Below are 21,044 nucleotides of genomic sequence, written 5' to 3'. Positions count from 1 at the left end.
GCAACACATCTGCACCATCTCATTGTACAATGTGCTTCCTTCATGGCTTGTTTTTGCCCTTTTTCCATCTTTCAAACGCTTATCTGACTGACTGACAGAGAAAAGAAGGAGTGAGTTGATATTCATCTTTGCGAAAAATACCTAAAGGGGAGAGGGACAGAGTGGGTGTTGGGAAGTGGAGGGAGGGGGCAGCAGAGGAGAGGATGTGCGGAGAGAGGGAGAGCGCTGATTAGATTGGAGAAAGCCAAAGAGGTACGGCTATACTACGGAGCCGGGGAAGAGACGCGGCATGGAAAGGCAGGCTGGAGGAGGGTGACTAAGTGAATGCAGTTTTCTGTATCGCAGCGGAGTCCACAGGCAGCCTCGCGGATCCTATTGAATCAACAAATGGATTTACACGGTTTATGAGGAGCACGCTCTAAGACTGTCTTCTTTCACCGCTGCGACCGGTGTGAAGGAAGCGGGGCAGAGGATTACAGCGGACAACTCATCTCTCAGCTGTGAGCAGATGAGCAGATGAGCGTCTACTCAGCGGCAGCGCTGGCTAGAATCTGTAAGTATTTGTATAGGGCTGCAAATGTCACTGTTTTAAATGTGTGCGAGTGTGCCCGAAGCTCCTGCACTGCCTGTGATGCGTTTTTCATGAAGAACAGAACATAAGAGTAAAGGGGGGGAATGCAAATGCACTCGTGCTGCATTGCCACCTTACTTGTGTCATGCTTTTTAACGCTGTGATGTGAAGAAGTAGCCCAGACTTGACTGTTGGTCTTCCTCCACAGTGCCGGTAAGTGTGTGAGAGGGGGAGAGCGACGGTGTGTGTTGGGGTACTCATAATAGCAGCCCCATTGGTATTCAGCGGAGGGAGCTCCAGGATCTCGCTGCGCCTTCCCCCGGGTTGGGATCACAGAGCAGGGATTGTGCTTGCCCACGGAGAGCCCGGTGAAATGGGTGAGTGTCCGTTCCGTTCAGCTTGTCCTTCTCTCGCCGCGCCATATTTCTTTGCTCACATCTTTTTTTTCCATACATTTCTTGGGCTTCTCCGCAGCTCTTCTCCATTTGGCCAGTTTTTGTCTTGTTAACTATTCCCACAGCGGCCCCCACCTGTTTACCCTCTACACCCCTCCATATCTTCTTTTGACTCACTCTGTCTCTTCGTCTCCGTATCACCCCAAATGCTGAGACAAACTGGTCAGTCCTCAATGATGGATTTGTAGGAAACCTGAATGGCTCACCCCCATTTGTTGCTTGGACCATTTTTCTTCCCCAATCTGTCTCCTTGTGTCCGTCTCACCTACTTGTTCAAATCCACCTTGACTTCCACTATGTTTGCTTCTGAAATTTGAGTATTTTCCGTGGAACAGGTAGTGAATAAAGATACTCAATATATTTGTGCATCTGTCAATCCCTGTGATTACATATCATATTTGCCTGTGACACAATGCAGCAAGGCCAGAGGTGCATTCGTAAATGACTGGCGGAACAGAAGGTTATGAGGTAAATGCATTCTTTAATTGCTTCAGGCTTGACCGCTGTGTCACTCATGCGCAGCCACATGCACACACTCAAACATCACGGAGTTTTACACGACTGACAAACCTCATGCACACCAGCTCTCATCCACACTTATGTCTCTTCACACCTGCGACACGATAGCATGCTAATGGTGCCTACTAGCGCTAGGCAGTTAGCAACACACACATATGGCTCCTCCTAAAGAGTCCTGGGAGGATACGGGTGTCACTGGGAGGGTCACGTCTATTCACACTGCAGTATTGATTGAAGTCAATACGCTGAATAGAAGCTAATGTTTCTTTTTAACAGCTCTATCCTCTCAAAAGAAAAAGGAATACAGCTCCAAACCCTTTGGATCACATCTACCATTTTCCAAACTGTATTTCAGAGTTAAGGTTGAAGTTTCAGAAGTCACATTAGTAGTATAGTATGGTTGGAACTTTAACTGTTTCTATGTTTAAGTGTTTTTGCTCTAAAAATATTGATGTAATTGTCATTACAGCCCAGTCACAAGGCCTGATTATATCATCATAATATGATAAAAAAAAAAAATTCTAAGGACAATGAAAAGTTGCAATTTGCAATTTGACCGGCATTCATTCATTAGGATGTCTCTGTTTAAAAGTGTTCTGACACACATATATTCAACAGGTGCACACTGTTGCATAGTAACAGAAGAGAAGATAACCCGTTGGCTGCACAGTTTGGCAATGTTTTGCTATTTTTAGATTCAAGTAATCTTCCAGACAAAAGGCATGCTGATTTATTAGGGAATGAACAAAGAAAACACAGTAGGACGCCAACTCTGTGTTGGCCGAGGCCAAGATTAATTTTACCATCTGTCATTTGTATGTCTGTGTATTTGTCTGCCTGAAGCTCTGCAGTGAGGACGGATATCTAATGTGCACAATTTTAAAGGATGCATCATTTCAACACGCTTTAATTTGTTGATTAGGATGTAGATTAGAAACTCATGATCAAACACTTATGAATTACAGGCAATAATTTAGAGCACTTTAGTAGATGCACACAACAAAGAACAGCTCACAGTGTGTGGCATTTTTGACAAAGATAGCTGAAGATTTGAGACAGTGAGTTCACAAACAACTCACATTGATGAGTCTTAGATGACATCCCAATTTAATTTCATGTTTAATAATTGACGTGCTGACAATTGTAGAATTATGAATGCATTTATTTATGAAACATTTATATCTTTAAATTTGGGCTTAATTTTATAAATATAGTAAGCGTGACATCACTTACAGTATAGGGTTGGAAATATACCACAAAAATAACCTCCATGTGAAATAGTAATGTATAATATGTGATTAAATTATGATAATATAGTGTGTAAAAAGCTAGTTGGAAAAAAACACAAAAACAATGAGAAAAGGTTAAATTCTCCTCCCTACATCTTGATCACATACATGAATGACTAACTCTAACTCTAATCTGATAAAACCAACTATGTCTGTTGGTTTCAGATCATAAAGATATAATTTATGAAATGTTCATTTACTGTATGAACATCCAGGTATGTTTTATTATATGATTGTGGCATAGCTGGATTGAAGGGGATCTGTAAGGCCGTTGTCCCAGTATTTGATTTAGTTGGTCTGTAATTACATTTAATGGGCTATTTGGAAGAACTCCTTTCCGTACCTCCTGATGAACCTTCACAAATGAAAAAGAGAACAGGTTTTACCGTTATAGCCCCAGTGATTTGAGTGGCAAAGTAAAGCTTGTCACAGTCAAATACACCTCCTTGTTTCTGACCAAGTGCATGAGGCAGGATTTGAGACGTGCTCCTGCCTCAGGCACAATTGCTAGTCAAGGGCCCGTGTGCCCTTCAGCGTGAGCTCCGCAAAATGTGTCTTGCCCGGGATATTGTAGAAAATGACAGTCAGCTAAGATATAACTGAAGGAAAAAGACAGGAGGTATGATTGGGTGAAAAGCTCGAGAGGTGCAGATGTGAAATTGGATGGAGAGGATAGAGAGTGGGCTAGAGAGTGCCTTAAGATGAGCTTGTTGGGATCAAATCGTACAATGAGCGCAGAGGAGGATGGGGCAAACAAGCCGCGGACGCTGGCAAAGACAGGAGTGACAAGGACAGAGTAGACAGCAGGATGTCAGGCCAGGTGCAGTGTGACATGGAAGGAATGACGGACGTGATAAAGGAAAGTGGCACAAATGTCACCATGCTAACCTTTCATGCACTCAACTTTGCACTGCTCTTTCCTCTTTTCACAGATTAGCTCCTGCCAAAGATGGACCTTGTATAGGCAACACGGAAGTCTAAAGCAACACTGCACTTTTTCTGCAGGAGATAAAACTTCCCATTGGAATCGTTGGACTGCAAACCAATCAGCCTCTTGGACATACCCTCAAGTGCTGCGAACTTTTAGCAAATATGAAATAGGTGATGCTTGAGCAGTGGCATGGAGAATTTGGACCTGTTTGGATTTATGGGCTGGATATCCCATCAAGATTACGACACTTGTGTGAGTGCTGTGGAAGTCCCCCACAGTGGCTTGTGGGCAAAAGCGAGTAATTGAAAAAGCGCCCCTCGAGAACTTATATATATATATATATATATATATATATTTGTGTGTGTGTGTGTGTGTATGTATATATATATATATGTGAATATATATGTATATGTTTATATATAATTATTATTTAGTTTTGCCCTTTTTTTACTGAAGAACAATTTGAACAAATCACCCATCCTTCCCTTTCTATCCTATTGCTACGGTCTCCTCTGACATCGCGAGAAATACATTATGAAGCAGTACCATTCTTCTTCATTCTCCCTCAGTGACGGGAAGAGAGGAGGGACAAACTGTCCAGAATAGATAACGAGCAAAGAAAGGAGGCGCAGAGAAAAATCAAAAGTAGACTAAAAGAATATTGTTGAAAATCGGTATGTAATCTGTCCTGCCTGCGTAGGTCAGTTTGTTGCTTGTTAACGACATGTGCAGTCGAAGGGTCAGGAATTCCAACCACAGTGGGGCACAAGAATAGGAGAGTCCTGGCGGGGAAAGAATGGAAGGATGGCCAGGTAAAGAGACAGCAGTGAATTAAAGAAGTGCTCCGAGGCTGGTAAGACGGTTGGATACAAGCAGACAGGTAAACAGACAGGACCCTGTGTCAGGCACAGTGCCAGGCAGACATCCAGTGGCGACACGGTCATTGTCATTCTGCGCACCGTCTGAGGGAAACTACTCAAGGGAAGAATCTCAAGGAAAAAAAAGGATTCCGGTTTTGGTAGCATCTGGAGATTCCATCCAGTAGCAAAAATTTGATGCATTGAAGGCATAAGGCTGTCAGGCTGGGAGGAGAGAGAGAGGCTGCCATCAGAAAAGGGAATAGGGAGAGAGCAGGTGTCAGAAATCCTCCCCTTCATCTGCTTGTCATTTACTTCTTTATGTTTTTGCCTCGTCTGGTGAGCTGATTGGTTTTCTGGCGCTAGCGGGCCTGTGCTGAAATCCTGACAAATAAACAAACAAACTAAAAAGTCAAAAGAGGAAACGGTTTGACTCAATTTTTACAGTTTCCCTTTTTCGAAAGACATAAAGAAAACAACACACCAAACCAATCAATCCCTCATTTTCGTCTGACCGGAACTGATCCGGAGCTTGTTTCAAAGGGATTATTTCTGGATTCTTCAGTGTTTGTCTCTGCCTCACTGTGACACTTTGAGACTCTGTGACCCCCACACCCCCCTGCTCGGGCTGAAGTGTTAAAATCTGAATCCCCCTCAAGATCCCACCGCCTGCGCTGACTCACTACTACTGCGATAATATGGCACGCCGCTTCTGATACCGTCTGATTCATTCTGTAAGTAGGCCTCTCCCATTGTGTACTTATATTTGCGCATGTCATTTGCATGTATTCGGATCACGTGTGTGCGCATGTGTGACGGTGTGTGTGACAAACAGACGTGACTGGTCTTTCTGCAGTGTTTGTTCTGTGTAGTGTCTTCACGGCAAATTTGCTTCCCTTTGCTTCCTTTCACCTCAGGCAGTTTTTGAGGTGGGAAATCTGCTCAAAGATTCAGTATATTGAGGGAAAGGGGAAGCATTTGAAAGAATACACATAGGACTTTTGTCTGGGGATTTATATATTCGTTGAGGGTTGCATTTTGTGTTATTTGATATCACTATGGAATTCTTCTATCACGTTTATATACAAAGTAGTTCACATGGTGCTGGAATACTACTATTTTGTTATATGTTAATTTTGTTTTGCACTGCAGGATGAACGTTGCTGAGAGGTCCATTATAATATCTCTGTATTTTTATGCAGATTGATATAAGTCTGGTCAGCGGTTTCATCTAAGAATCAAAAAAATATCACAGGGAACTGAAAACATTGTGGGATCAATGAGCAAAATACACTAAACGCAGTTATTCTTAGGGGAGAGAAGTTTGATGTGGTTCTAAATGATAGGTGCTTAATGAGCTCATTTGTTCCACACGCATTACTAGAATCCCAGGCTAACATAAATGTGTCAGACTGAGAGGGCCAATCTCTTTCCTTGAGTTTATAATGGTTTTACATGTTTTAAAGACAGTGTAGCAGATTTTTTTTGTGTCTTAAGAACTTGAAAGACAGATCTAGTTAATTTTAAATGGTTTGCAACGGTCCAGACATTTTCCTCACTTTCCTAACACATTCCTAGCATCCTAATTATTCACCACGATGAGTTTACTTTACACAACACAACAAGAAGCCAGAGCAAAGTTACAGTGAAGCTAACAACAACTAGCATCCTAACTGGGCTCTTCTGGGTTCAATACAATAAACAATAAAATAAAATAAATAAAAGTAATTAGATGCAGAAAGCAGTGGTCTCATTTTGACCCTAAGAGCTGCTTTTACAGTATTTGGTGCAGCCACTTTAAATCTATTTTCAGCTCTTAAAAACATTTAAACTCAAGTGCTGGGCGATATGTCAAAAAATAAAGAATAATCTTCAAATTGGCTGTATTTTTGTTTCAATTTCTGTTTTGATTTTTACAAACAAATCAAACTGGCTTTTAATATTGCTTTTATTAATATAAGCAGGACAAACTTTGAGCCAGTGCCAAAGAACTCAAAAGAGCCCACAGTTCAAACTCTGCTCCAAACCAAAGGATTTCTCTGGCAAAAGATTGGCTACAGTTCTATCAGTTGAAAAACCCAAGCTGATCATTAACAATTTGAAATTATTCAATCTTGATTCAATTCAAATTTGATTAATTGCCCAGCCTTAGCACACACTAATCATTTTTAAGATTTGCATATTTCTATAGTCCACTTTATTTGTGCAGAGTGACGAGTGAGAGAGTATTTTCTTCCACTGAAAATGAAATGTGTTGTTGCCTTTCTGATGTGCGTTGGGCTTAAATGGTTGCATTCAAGTTGTGGATGTGAAGGTCAAGCTAAAAGGAATGTTTTTGTCAGTGCATGCCCTCACAAAACTCAGAATGTAAGTGTGTGTCTGTGTGTGTGTGTGTGTGTGTGTCTGTGTGTGTGTGTGTGTGTGTGTGTGTCTGTGTGTGTGTGTTCCTGCCAAAGAGGAGATTTTGATCTTCCAGCCAAGCTTACAGCAACATCAGAGTGGTGTCTGAACGCTGTATGCAAGCTTCCCACTGTGTGTTCGGGGATGTGTGTTGCCTTCATATTGGTCCTGAGGTTAATTTCAACTAATTAGTGGTGAGTATTTCGCTTCTTAGAGCAGTTTTGGTTCTGTGTCAGTGTACTTTTTCACAAGGGTGAGACGGAAAGGAGCTGAACTGTGGAGGGTGCACAAGCTAATGAGAGTGACTAGGTTTCTACTTCTTTGTTGCCTCCCTTTTTTTTTTCATCTAATGCCTTTAGCATGACACCCAGCTGTGTGCCATTTTAGTCTGCTTTTTATCTTTCAATGTCCTGCCACAGTCTGGGCCACTGCAATGTCCTGCATTTTACTGAGCCCATTTATCGCCATGGACACACACACACATCTTTATACATTCCCACAGTCCACCAGGCTCAATCAAGATAGTCCCTTCAAACAGCCCAATGAACTGTGAATAACGCCATTACACAAACTCCCAACTCAGAGTATCGCAGAAATATTGGGAGGGTGGACAAAGAGGGGAAAATGGCAAGAAAAACATTGTGGAGATTGAAGAAAAACAACGGAGGGCAGTAGAGTGAAGAATGCTGGGAGATGAAGGGGGTTTGTGGAGAGGCTGTGGAGCAGGAAAAGACCTCTGCTTCATGGGATCACTCTGATGGGCTTATGTGTCCCACTACATTGCCACTGCTGGTCAGCCTCTCTGAATGAAGAGGACTAAATAATATGATTACGACGGCAGAGCAGATATAACACAACATGGTCTATCCCTTTTGTCAGTTAAGAGGTGTGGAGTGGCATGTGATGACATTAAAGACACAACTGTACAAAGTGTATTAGACTGTCAGGCGCTTTTAACGGCAAGGACTCTGAGCTTCTGATGGGAAGCAGAACTCACTTTGTGTAGTGAACCCCATAAGAAGCTGTTTTATGTTCTATAGCCGAGCAGCGACGAGGTGTGGTTTTGTTTTTTTGCTGGATTGTATAACTCGGTCATGTCCATTCTCTTTCTACATTCGATTTAAGTGAATAACTAGTGGAGATTAAATGTGCTTCAAAATACAAAACACAGTAAGATTCGAAAGCCTTTTTAGCGGTGCGTTTTGAAATGCATTGTTTTTAACTCACACATAAGTCACTTTTGTTTCCAATTTCAACAGCTCCTGTCAGTTTCATCCAAACAAAGTGGATTTGTATTACATTTCTTCATGTATTTGAAGTTTGTCTTGTACAACAAAAATTACCATTGTTTCAGAAAACATTGCCAAAACAAGTGGAAATGTAATGGTTGACAAAAAGTGTCAATCCAACATAATTGTGTCAAAGCACGTCTTTAAATGTGGTGGTTGTATATCATTATTACTACACAGTACAAAGTTACTCTAGCTGTTTATGTTGAAGCTGCTTTGTGAAGTCGGTTACTGTTGCTCTGTCAAATGTTCATATTATCTCTATCTTCTCTACCACACATCTGGCCTGTCTGTAGGCACATAACTCCTGAGTGCAGTGACTATGTCAAATTATTGCACATGCATGGACACAAACTTAAGTGCTGGTGGCAAGGCAGCTGCATCTTATCTCTGAGCTTTACACAGCATCCTCTGCGTGGGCTATTTGTTTCATGTTTCCACGCTTGACAGCTTTGACACGGATCCTGCCAAGTTGACCTTGCAGTTTAAAGTGTAATAAAAGCTGAATTCCCAGGCTATGTTGCGCATCGATACACGTTCTTCTGCTAGCTGATAAATGGTCTTCCTGCCCCTTGGGAATAGGGCAAAAACAAGCAGGCAGCAGTGCGCTATGTCCAGCCTCTCAGTGGAGGTAAAGTACTACCATTGCCCAGCGTATTGAGCTAATACGAGGCTTGGGATGGTCTCAAACCCCCTCCTAAGAGCTATGAAGTGTCTCTACTCTTCTCGCAGCATGAACAACCATTTCCCTGCAGTGCTAAAGATTAACTTGAAGCAGGAAATAGAAAAGACACTGTTAGCGTGTAACGATGCCGGTAGTTTATGTAAAACAGAAGACAGTATTAAATGGGGGTGAAAGCCTGCATGCCCCCATTCACTTCTCAGTAGTCATTTGTAAAATCTCATTTACTTTCCATATATTAATAATTTCTGTGTTTTATTTTGTTTATTCAAACAGAGATGTCAAATATGAAAATGTAATTGATTAACCAATGGGACCAAAAGACATAACCTGAAGCCAGAACCTTTTTTAAACAGTGTGACGTGATTTGTATAATTTTCAGACCCTCTTCTTCCCTTCTCTGAAAAGATTTCTCTAACTTGATTTTTACTGCCATAATGAGATCAAACTAGTCTTACCAAAATCATTTATTGCATTTATTTTTTCAAGTTCGACCACAAATATATTTTTTACACTTATCCTGTGTGTTTTGACAATACAAACACAAACAAATCTATAGCTGTATGATAAGATAAGATAAGATACGTGGTAAATATTATGATATTTAGTTGCCTCCACCACAGTACTATATTGATGGTATAACATGCTCTTCTTTCTGTATGAAAATCTTCAAGTTGAGATCCTCTATTTTATGAAGTGTCATCGACCCTCTTTATATCAGTTGGTTTCTTTCAAATCTGGTTTCCCAGAAGTACTCTGACATACTCCCCTAATTATTGCTTGTCTTTCCATTGGTATTCGCTTTTGTGTTCTTTATAATCTTTCACTTTTTACCCACATTTTATCATTTCGTTCTATGAATTAGTTTGTTTGCATGTGATATCCTGGCTTTGAAGTGTTCTTGGCTATTGCAGCATTTGGCTTATAATATTTACACTTTGAAAAGCGTGGTTATTCACTACCTTGAATACATGACAAATTATACCATCCTCCTGAACATTTCTGACACATACCACAGCAAGCCTTGAACGTGTTACTTATAGAGATGGCTTTTAGTAGCTTTCCGGCGTCAGGAAAATATATGTCTTCTGTTTGACTGGAGTGAGTTGTCAATGCCAAAGCCCAAGAGGAGCAGCAGCAGGAAATAATGGAGCGAGATCCACATCCTATAGGACTTGTACAGTTGTGATAGTAAGACATCACACCAACCAGTGTTAAACAGTGTCATAGTGTATACCTTAATAAAAGGGCTGAAAAGATAAATTAATGCATAAATGGTCAAAATAGTCATTTTAACTTGCCCATCATGTTAAGCCTGCTCTGGCCATTCCAAGGAAACAAGAAAAAAAACATATTGAAAATGAATTAAATTTCAATTGCACGATGCATATTCGTAATTGGAGATTATATGCATTATTTAAAACCTTTTAAAATTCCATGCACAGTTTTACTTAAGTGCCTTATGATTCATTTAACATTTGTCTGTGTTGTGAAAACACTGTTTTCAGTGCTTTCATGTGCCTTCCTTTTCCTTAATTACTCTAATGACCGTGTTCTTCCTTTATAAAAGGACATAAGTGGCTCCCATTTCGTTACCATCCTGGACCTGTGATTTCCATGTGTTAGCATGACCCTTGATGCGTCTTGCATGTTGGTTCAAAGTGTTTCCGAGTGGGGCTGTGCCACTGTGATCCAGACTAATTTGGGATTTGAGATCTCTTGTGTTGCTGAGCTTCCTGTGTCCTCTGTTCTCAGTTGCCCGAACACCAGCCGCTGCAACCTGCTCTATACCTGTTCCTCGCTAATGGAGCACAAACTGAGTCTGTTTACTTAGCCGTGTGTCTACCCTTCTTGCTTTGGGCGTGCAGGGCTTTCGGGGAAAGATTGACTAAGTGCATGGCAGCCGTTGTGGCGAGGGTGACAAGAAGTGGACATTAGGACACACATGCCCTTTCATAATGCGCTCCCAGCTGGGCTGTTTGGCTGCTCATAAAGTGAATGCTGCTAATGGCCTTCCAGTTAATGGAGTCATTAAGATTGGATTGCAAGAAGATAAAAACAATGGGTATAATGTGTGTTAAGCGGACGTGATCATCAATATGTCTATGTGTACTGTTACTGTAAATGCGCCAAGTTATACAATCAGAAGAAAATATGGTGTTAGTGGAAAATGTCAGCGTTTTATCAATGCAATTGTAATGCAGTAAACTCAGATGATCAGTGGTGTGGTGCTCTGTCCTAATCAGCCCTCTAACTCTGAGCCCGGGGGCACACTGGTAGCCCATGCTGCTCGCTCACAGCTGCCTTCATGTGTGAATATCCAAGTGACAAATGCTGCTCAGCTTGATGTGAGGTCATGTCACAACCTGTCCCAGAGAGAACATGGCTGATATCTGACAAAATGCATTCTGGGAAGTGTAACATTTGCTTTTATGGAGTGATTGCTCAGGGGCCGACTTATGCCATTATGCTCAACATGTTTCCAAATACCGTAGTCCCGGCGATGGCACTTGCATCTATGTACCACTTATTTTTCAAATGGGCATTGACACAAATAAAACAGATGCTAGAAGCTTTAAAATCTATATTTACTTTTGTTTATGATAATGTTATGTTCTGATCCTAAGCTATTTTTTTATACATCATCATTATATATATATATATTTATATATATATATATATATATATATATATATATATATATATATTTATATATATATATATATTTATCTGTAATGATATAGATGTCCTTCCAAAACATCTTGCAAATTGTTTCAAAAGCAATACTTCTTTCTTTTCAGACTCTGCTGCAGACAGTTCTTGTGAGAATAACCGTCACATAGCATCAGTCCACCTATCTGGAGATCAAACAGGGGTGTGACAGTGAGACGTAGCTCTTTTTAATCCGGACAGAGCCTGTAGCTGTTAAAGTCTGTGGGGTACGTCATTGCGCAAGCACTGATCAAACCTGTGTGCAGATCCCTGAAGAGGCCCCAGGGTCACTCTCCAAAATAAGGAACACTCGTTTCGTTTGACTCTGATCTCATTTAAAGAACAGACACTGAAGGGTGCTGCCTAGAGATTTCATCAGCGTTTCCATCATTGTTTTAGTCCACTGCACTGTCACAGCTCAACACCTCTCACATTCAATGTTCTTAATATGTGTTTATCTGATTTAGAAGCAGCTTTTAACATTCATTATTTCAGCTGTTTGCTTGTGTTGTGTTGTGTTAGGAAAGTAAGGTTTAGGGAGTAGGAACACCATTACTATCCATTTTTTAAGAGGAATCTTGTATTATGTGAAAAGCTAAGGTTTGTCCTTTGTGGAATGTGCTAGAACTTAGAGGTAATTTCCCCCAAAGTGCATTGTTTATTGGTCCCTGTCATTTGAACGGCATGAATGGGCAATTATGACATGCTTATTCATGTAGCTCAACATTTCACCCATAATAATCTTACAATCACTTATAGCAGAGAATGTATTCAGCACACTCTCTTGAACAAGTCATCAACATTGCCACTGTTTTAAGTAATATTCTGATGTAATTCATGGATAATAGTTGCCATGTCTTTGTTTTGTGTGGCTGTTTGATTGTAGCGCACACTGGGAAACACTTTTTCCCAGTAGCCTAGTAACTGCCACCGCCATCTTTTACATCACCTATTACACTTTACTTTATTAATAAAGGTTATTCATGAAGTACTTAACTAAACGCCAAAGGCCATGTGAACAAAAAAGTGTCAGTCACAACATCCTCTTTGGAAATACAGCTTTATTGAAAAAGTAACAATAGACACTGAGTCTTTCTGTCTTTACAACACCCACCCCCCCTTATCTGCTCTGAAGGATGTAATTAGTCAATCGGCCAAATTAAAACCCTTGCATTATTCAAAAAAATTCCCAGGATATTTAAGTGCTTCCAATAGTTTCAAGCTCTTAATTACAGAGTGTAGTCTCGCTATGGATGTAATTTTAGATCATTCTTCAGTCACACAAGATATTCCGGAAAATCATTGACCGTAATGACTGACAGCTCCCTATCCAGCCATCAACTTCAAAGATTTATTGTTATCACCTGTTTTTAAAGCATAGCAGTAATTAATTTGGAAGACCTTTGTGAGTCATGAGGCGTGACTTGGGCTCATTTTATTTGTGTTATTTCCTCTCTTTGTATCCTCTGTTACTCTGGCTCTTGTCTTGTTGCCAGCATACATTTTAGACTTGAGTTAAAGACTTACTGAAAGAGAACTGACAATGTTTTGCAATTACACACTTGATCTACGTTTTTATTCTAGTTTGGAGCTAAATGCATAAAGCCTTTCTATGCTTTCTTAGATCAATTGAAATGAAGAATGAATAAGTGCCAATGTCTGACAATGTATTATTCAATGTTTGTTAACCCTTGAACATGAGTAAAGAAACTAAAGCCCATATTACGAGGGGGAAAAAGGCAAAAAAACATGACTGTTGAAATATTTTTTTCTATATATCTTGTATATATTTGTCACAACTAGCTAAAACCTCTTCAAGCTCCATAAACAGTGCTGATTCCCAGTTTTTTACCAGCTCATTATAAGTTTATATGGCAAGCTCCACTGTCCACTATCATATAATGAAGAGCTCCTAACAACCGGAAACATAAACATGCCGTTTCTCCCCCACTTTCTCAGCCTAAGGGTGATGAGGCAGCAGATTATTATGAGCTTCAGCCTGATCTTCCACAGCTCAGAATTTAATAGACTTTGCAAGACATCATGCTCTGTCTAGATGTACCCGTATCAAATACCTATAGATTTTTTTCAGGCGCATTTAATTAAACATGCGATTTCATAGTTGATACATTTCTGCTTGGACACACTCAGAGAATTATTTTCGATGGCAGTGGCCAGCTGGGCAACTCTTTATCGCCCGCTGCCACTACACGCTAAGAAATGTCATTAAGTAGCTGAACATTATCTGCACCATTGCATCTGTGAAGCATAACTTACAGATTACCTTTGATGTGAATAATATGAATTTGGAATCCCTGCTAAGAATTAGATGAGCTTAATAGTATCGAGGTGTGCGTGTCAGAAGATAGAATTGCTTTGCTCATATTCTAAATGTGTAGTTGTTTTTCTTAAGGCCATTTTTCAAACTAAAAGCTGATAAGATTTATTTCAAATGAAAGCGTTTTCACTGCAGCAGTATTTACAGTGTTGTTTGGCCAGTCTTTATCGCCAGTCTTCATGAGCTATTCTCCTTCTCAAATTCATCGTGAGCTTTTCATTAAACCCTCTCGCAATTGTTGACTCCCCTTTAGAAAACGGAAGACCAAGCAAACAGTATAAACACATAAACAAAGACAAGGTATTTCTGGTGGTGAGCGTGTTCAAACATCATCAATCTCTTCCCGATACTATCATGGCCATTGTCTGTGTGGGATTGATTCCACAAGTCGATTTGTTTCACACAAGATGAGCTGTGGCCATGCTGAGAGGCAGAGGGGATATCAGACCGCTCATGAGACTACGTTTGATCCCAAAAAAAAAGATGCACACTGCCAATAGCAGCCTATAAGCAACCTGAAGCAGCCCACAAGTGTTGTTCTCAGGTCACGAGTGGAAAATACCAAAGTGAGTCAAATAACAGGATGAGGGGTTCTCGCCAAAAGCTGAGAGATGTCATTTGTCATTTTGGTCTTGCTTATTTTGCATTCAAAATATAAAATGTGACAATTTAATTCAATTTTTTTTGTTGGTCTAATACAAGGGTGGGCAATTATTTTCCTCTGAGGGCCATATTCAAATCCAGGCAAGTAGCAGAGGGCCGGCCCGCGATCATTGGTGTGAAAAAATAAAGTCCATCCATCCATCCATTTTCTACCGCTTGTTCCCTTTCGGGGTCGCGGGTGACTGGAGCCTATCCCAGTGACTTCGGGCCTTAGGCGGGGTACACCCTGGACAATGGCCAACTTGTCGCAGGGCCAACACAGAGACATAGACATTACAGACAGTTCACGCTCACATTCATTCACTAGGGCCAATTTAGAGTCACCAATTTTTGCGTAAAATATAAAATATAATATCACTTTTCTGTCAAATATAAGCTATTGAATCTATTATTTAATTCATTGCATGTCATCTTTATTAAGGATACAAGTGCAGACAGATGTTACAGACAGTCAAAAAATAGAAACTAAAATCTTTCTAGGGGTCGGATTAAAACATGCCGAGGGCCACATCTTGCCCCTGGGGCCACAAATGCCCAGGTCTGGTCTAATAGATGGTCTAATATATGAGGCTGGGATATTTCAACGATAAATGTAGGAAGAAATACTTAAACTCTCTCAGTGTGTGATAACCTGGCCTTTATAAAGTACCCCACCACAGGCCCAAAATAACATCCTAATACACAACGTAAAATGGAGAGTAAACAACAGTTCACTGCCTTTATCATCTGCACCCAAGTATAAAAATCGAAATGTTCTCTGTCTTGACATGGACATTACACAATGGATTGCTTGTCAAAGTAATCTTCCTGTATCATGATTTATGATTTATTTGTGACTAATTCATTCATAGGAGATTTACTGTCATTTTTTCTTACTTCTCTAACCCATATATCTGTCTTCCCAACACAGAAAGGGTTTATAAGTACTGGGTATTAGTGCGCAAATGGGGGATTAGAGTAGGTCTTCCATTCCAGGTGCCGGGATGAGTTTATGAATTTATTTAATGCCATTTCACGCTACAGTTATAAATAATTTGAGACTGTAATTTGTTTGCATGGTGGAAAGCCAAATATGCCAGCTAGCTGTTTAGCAATTATGTGTCATTTCCCCTGTGCATATTAATTGTTTACAGACAGCGTGTTGTAGATGAGGACAAAACAGAGCCATCACATCCAGCGCCCCGAGATGCACATAACCTTCCCATCCCTGTCACCATTTTACCAATTTGGCCATCGAACCTTGGTGGGACATAATCAGTGGCAAACAGTTGGCCAGTGGCGCGCGCCGGTGAAATTCTATCCATGATGATAACAGCATTGTCTCATAAGGGGATAACCTGCCTTATTGCTCAATAGATTTACATAGTGGAGGTAATCATAGTAACTGGGAGCTATCTGTGACTGATGGTGCGTGTCACCTCATAACATGGGACCATTGTTTTCTTTCATATTTTCGCATCAAACCTATTGGGAAATGCTGCAGCAAAGATCAATGCATTATTTGGCTTGTTGTAATGTTTTTGTATTCTGTTCGTAGATATTTTTGAGTGTGTGATTCATCAACATGCTTGCCTGTGTGTCATCATCTCTGTTCTCTCTATGTATCAATCTCACTTTGTCTGTCTATTAAGCGCAGAAGGCAGGATTCAGAGCAGAGCGCGCCATTATAAATGCAACCCTATTGACTCTACCACAATGCCTTTGATATTATAACGCTCTTGTAACAATTATCCATTTTGAAATAAAGCCCCAATCCAGGAATATGCTAATAAAGACAAGTTGTGTGTACAGCAGTATCCTTAGAGGCCCAATTCAGTGCAGAGAAGGGAAGGGGAGATAGGAAGCGATAGCTCAGCAGAAAGGCAGCTAACTCCTCCAGTGTGCTCCTAATCTACCAGGCTTAAGGCGACCAGGTTTCTGCATGCCCTCATGCAGAAAAGGGGGTTAGCTCACCTTTCAAACTGCTTGGGCCACAGCCACAAGGGGAAACCCAAACACATTGATTAGCCATCAGGAAGGAGAGGCCAAACCAATTTCATCCATATCTTCTTTCCTGACCACCTCCAGTGCTCAGGCCCTCGGCTTTCTCACACGCAATGTTGGGAAAGTTCACTTTCTACATGAACTAGTTCAGTTCATAGTTCACACATTTTAAAATGAACTAGTTCAGTTCATAGTTCATAATTAAAAAAAATGTAACTAAGTTCGCAGCTCCAAAAAATTAACTAGTTCAGTTATTTTTTTCAATATTATGCAATAATTGTTCTAAATTATTTCCACAGCCCAAATACAACCACAGGCAGCAACTATTTTATTAGTTTAATGCTGAAAATATGTGTCAGATTTCATCTTTATATCCAATTTTGAATCCTTACACAACCAGGATTTACATTACACAGACCGTATGTGAGGGAACATTGTTTGTCAAGTAAAGGAGTTAAATTATGGAACAATTGTTGCGATGAATTAAAAAATGCCATTTCTATTTCTGTTTAAAAGGATCTTTAAGGAAACAATCATGGAAAAATATTTAGCAGAATGAAAATGCGGCTTTGAATGCTTGTGGAGGATACTTGTGAGCAGACTGTCCAGTATTATGTAGTGTTGTTTTTGTTGATGAACTGTTGCTTGTGAACTATAAAATGTCCACCAATGTTGAGCGTTTGAGAGAAGGGTAGGCACAATAAGCCTTGGCTTCTGCCTACACCTCGTCAAAAAACATTAATGTAATGTATGTCGAATTTAGTTTTGTGCTTGAATGTTGAGCACCTTTTGTTTTGTTTTTGACCAAACCACAATAAATACAAATACATTCACATTGAAGGGACAGACTTCCCCCATTTGTTGCTGTCCATTCAGCCAGTAGTAGTAGTAGTAGTAGTAGTAGTAGTAGTAGTAGTAGTAGTAGTAGTAGTAGTAGTAGTAGTAGTAGTAGTAGTAGTAGTAGTAGTAGTAGTAGTAGTAGTAGTAGTAGTAGTAGTAGTAGTAGTAGTAGTAGTAGTAGTAGCAGTTGCAGCTTTCAACTCCACAGTATATTCTCAAAAACATGAGGGAAAACTTGCTGGGCAAAGTTTGCACAGAAATGTTAGATTATTCCCATCCTCACCGACCTTATCAGAAAACTCACGTAACTGGTCGTAGCAGGGCAAATCGTTGCTGCTCTGTTGACCACACGTTGCGGTCGCGTCCATGCTGCTTTTTGTTTTGATGCGCATGCGCAGTGTGGTCACACTTGCCAGACAAAGGCTCTTTTTGGGCGACTTAACTCTGACATCTTATTGAACGAAAATAAAAAGAACGAATTTGCCGTTCACAGACACCAGAATGAACGCGTTCACATTATCGTTCGTCAGCAGTAATACCGTTCGTTCAGTTCACGTTCACCAAAATTATGAACGCGTTCAGGCACAACACTGCTCACAAGAACATGCAAATGGAAGGTTAAAGCAGGTCTTCTCTGGTGGGGTGTATGTAGGACGTCAATGTTTGAACAGTTTCTGACAAACTTGTTTGTTTAAGCATAATTTAGTCTGAAAATGGCAACTCAACAAAAATGACTACCAGATCATTTATAGACCCGGCGGAATTCAGTGAAGTTCAGTTGTCATTCTAAACCTCATATAAACAGTTCAACACGAGCTGATGAAAATTATTTAAAACAGGGCAAGCGCACTGCCGCATGCCCTGTTCTGGATCTGAGTTCTCAAATTGCCGAAAAATTGGCAACAGCTGGATAAAAAAAGTGCTTTGTATTTATATGTGTTTTTTTAAACTATAAATTATATTCCTAATGTCCAGTCCACGTGACTGGGAGAAAAAAATCAGCCCTGGACTTTTTGGTCAGGACCGGCCCCCTATGCAAGGACCGCATCTGGCGATTTTGCAATGATCTTTTCAATTGGATAATCTTACAAAGCTAATATTTTTGTATATTATTTTAAACATAACTGCAGGGATTTGTTCCAAACCAGGAGTGCTCTTCTGTTTTAGTGCATTTTAGATTGTCCTAATAAAGCTTGGCATGGCCTGTTGTTGCAATTTTGGCCCAATTTATTGTTACTCACACCCAAATGCTTTAAGGCTTTTTTATTACAATACAAGGCAAGGCTATTATAACTTTAAAACAAAATAGTTTTAATTGGTATACAAATCCAAATTGAATTATTTAAATTGAATTACTACATAAAATAAGTTTAAGCTTACCCTGTTCATGCCCCAGAGTGTGCTTGTTAGAAATGCCCCTGGACGTGGTGCAGTGAACTGTGAAGGTATAAAGTGGCCCCTAAACACTCCAGGCTTCATGTTTTATGTAACTTTTGAGGACAAGTTTTTGCTCCTTTACAGACATCATGTCAGCACAATGCGCGCGGCTAAGGAAAATGCTTTGATAGCTCTGCACAATTTTTTTTTATTTTTTATCAAATCAAATCAAATCAATTTATTTTTGTAAGGCCCAAAATAACAACAACAGTTGCCTCTGAGGGCCACAGGGAGAAATGAATCAACAATGTCTGTGGTGGCGAGGGAGTCAGACAATGTCTGTGGTGGCGAGGGAGTCAGACAATGTCTGTGGTGGCGAGGGACGATGTCCCAGGGTCCTCTGTCCTTAGACTCTCCTTCTCGGCCAGGAAAAACTACAAAAAAACCTCTTTGGGAAAAAAGCGTAGAAACCTGGAGGAGTTCCAGTGAAGGAGAGATCCGACTCTCACAGACGGACAGACGGACACGAGGAGACTGGAGCTGGACCCACTCTTCAGGCAGATGAGGGACCGACTGAGTCGAGCTGGACCCACTCTTCAGGCAGATGAGGGACCGTCTGAGTCGAGCTGGACCCACTCTTCAGGCAGATGAGGGATCGACTGAGGCGAACTGGACCCACTCTTCAGGCAGATGAGGGACCGACTGAGGCGAACTGGACCCACTCTTCAGGCAGATGAGGGACCGTCGGAGGCGAGCTGGACCCACTCTTCAGGCAGATGAGGGACCGTCGGAGGCGAGCTGGACCCACTCTTCAGGCAGAAGAGGGACCGTCTGAGTCGAGCTGGAACCACTCTTCAGGCAGAAGAGGGACCGTCGGAGGCGAGCTGGACCCACTCTTCAGGCAGATGAGGGACCGTCGGAGGCGAGCTGGACCCACTCTTCAGGCAGATGAGGGACCGTCGGAAGCGAGCTGGAGCCACTCTTCAGGCAGATGAGGGACCGTCCACACAGGGCAGGGACCACTTCACCAGGGGAGGGGCATCTGGGTCCACAGGTCCTCAGGAGTGAGAGAAAGAAAAGAAGGCGGTGAACAGTTTGCAAGTGGAATCAAAAAATAAATATTGTTTGATAGCATAAGTAGTCAGAAGAAGAAGAGGATAGTGCTCAAGCTGTCATACTTCCCCCAGCATAGTTACTCCTAGGGCAGCGTAGCTGAAGCTGTGGGTTTATGTTTCTGTTCCTAACTAGTCTGACCATAAGCGATTTCGAAGAGGAACGTTTTAAGCCTGGACTTAAATGAAGAGACTGTGTCAGCATATTTAACATGGGTCGGGAGCTGATTCCATAACACAGGAGCTTGGTAGCTAAACGCTCTACCTCCTACAGTACTTTTAGAGACTCTTGGCACCACCAGAAGGCCAGCATTCTGAGAGCGAAGAGCTCTGTTTGGATGATATGGTTCTATAGCATCTTTGAGGTAGGATGGGGCCATGTCATTTATGGCTTTGTAGGTCAAGAGTAGAATTTTGAATTTGATTCTAGACTCGACGGGGAGCCAGTGAAGAGACTTCAGCACCGGCGTAATGTGCTCTCTTCTTTTTGTTCCTGTTAGTAATCTTGCTGCTGCATTTTGAACCAGTTGAAAGCTTTTTATGGAGCTTTTAGGACACGCTGCAAGCAGGGAGTTACAGTAGTCTAATCTAGTCGTTACAAATGCATGGATAAGTTTTTCGGCATCACTTTTAGGCTGGATTCTTCTGATTTTGGCGATGTTGCGCAAATGGAAATAGGCTGTTTTACAAGCTTGATTTATATGAGCTTTAAATGAGAGCTCCTGGTCAAATAAGACTCCAAGGTTTCTTACAGTAGAACTGGAGGCTACACTGACATTGTCCAGTGTGGCTATCTGCTCAGATAGACCGTCTCGTAGATGTTTAGGGCCAAGCACAATGACCTCGGTTTTTTCAGGGTTAAGAAGCAGGTAGTTTAGTGTCATCCAGGTTTTTATCTCCTTCACACAAGTACTAAGTCTGTCTACTTGATCGCTCTGATCAGGTTTCATTGATAAATACAGCTGAGTGTCGTCTGCATAGCAGTGGAAGTTAATGCCATGTGACCTGATAATGTTGCCTAATGGC

At 41.1% G+C, this 21,044-nt stretch overlaps 1 protein-coding gene across 3 annotated transcripts in view; it reads left to right on the top strand.

Moving 5' to 3' along the window:
• Nucleotides 1–215: 215 nt before the first annotated feature.
• grik5 (glutamate receptor, ionotropic, kainate 5) overlaps nt 216–21,044 on the top strand; it is a 120,001-nt gene continuing 99,172 nt past the window's right edge. Inside the window, exons 1-2 of one of the 3 annotated variants that reach the window (XM_072460208.1) lie at nt 216–553; nt 780–948. The gene's annotated coding sequence lies outside the window, so the exon portion shown is untranslated. Of the gene's footprint in view, nt 554–779; nt 949–4,210; nt 5,357–21,044 lie in introns of those variants that run through there. The other 2 variants (XM_072460211.1, XM_072460209.1) reach the window with 2 other exon arrangements.

This window comes from Eucyclogobius newberryi, unplaced genomic scaffold (genome assembly GCF_026437365.1).
Source record: "Eucyclogobius newberryi isolate DKJ021-1_F unplaced genomic scaffold, fEucNew1.0.hap1 SCAF_3, whole genome shotgun sequence".
NCBI lineage: Eukaryota > Metazoa > Chordata > Actinopteri > Gobiiformes > Gobiidae > Eucyclogobius > Eucyclogobius newberryi.
Note: the sequence above shows the minus strand (reverse complement) of the source record. Positions and strands in the feature narration are given on the sequence as shown.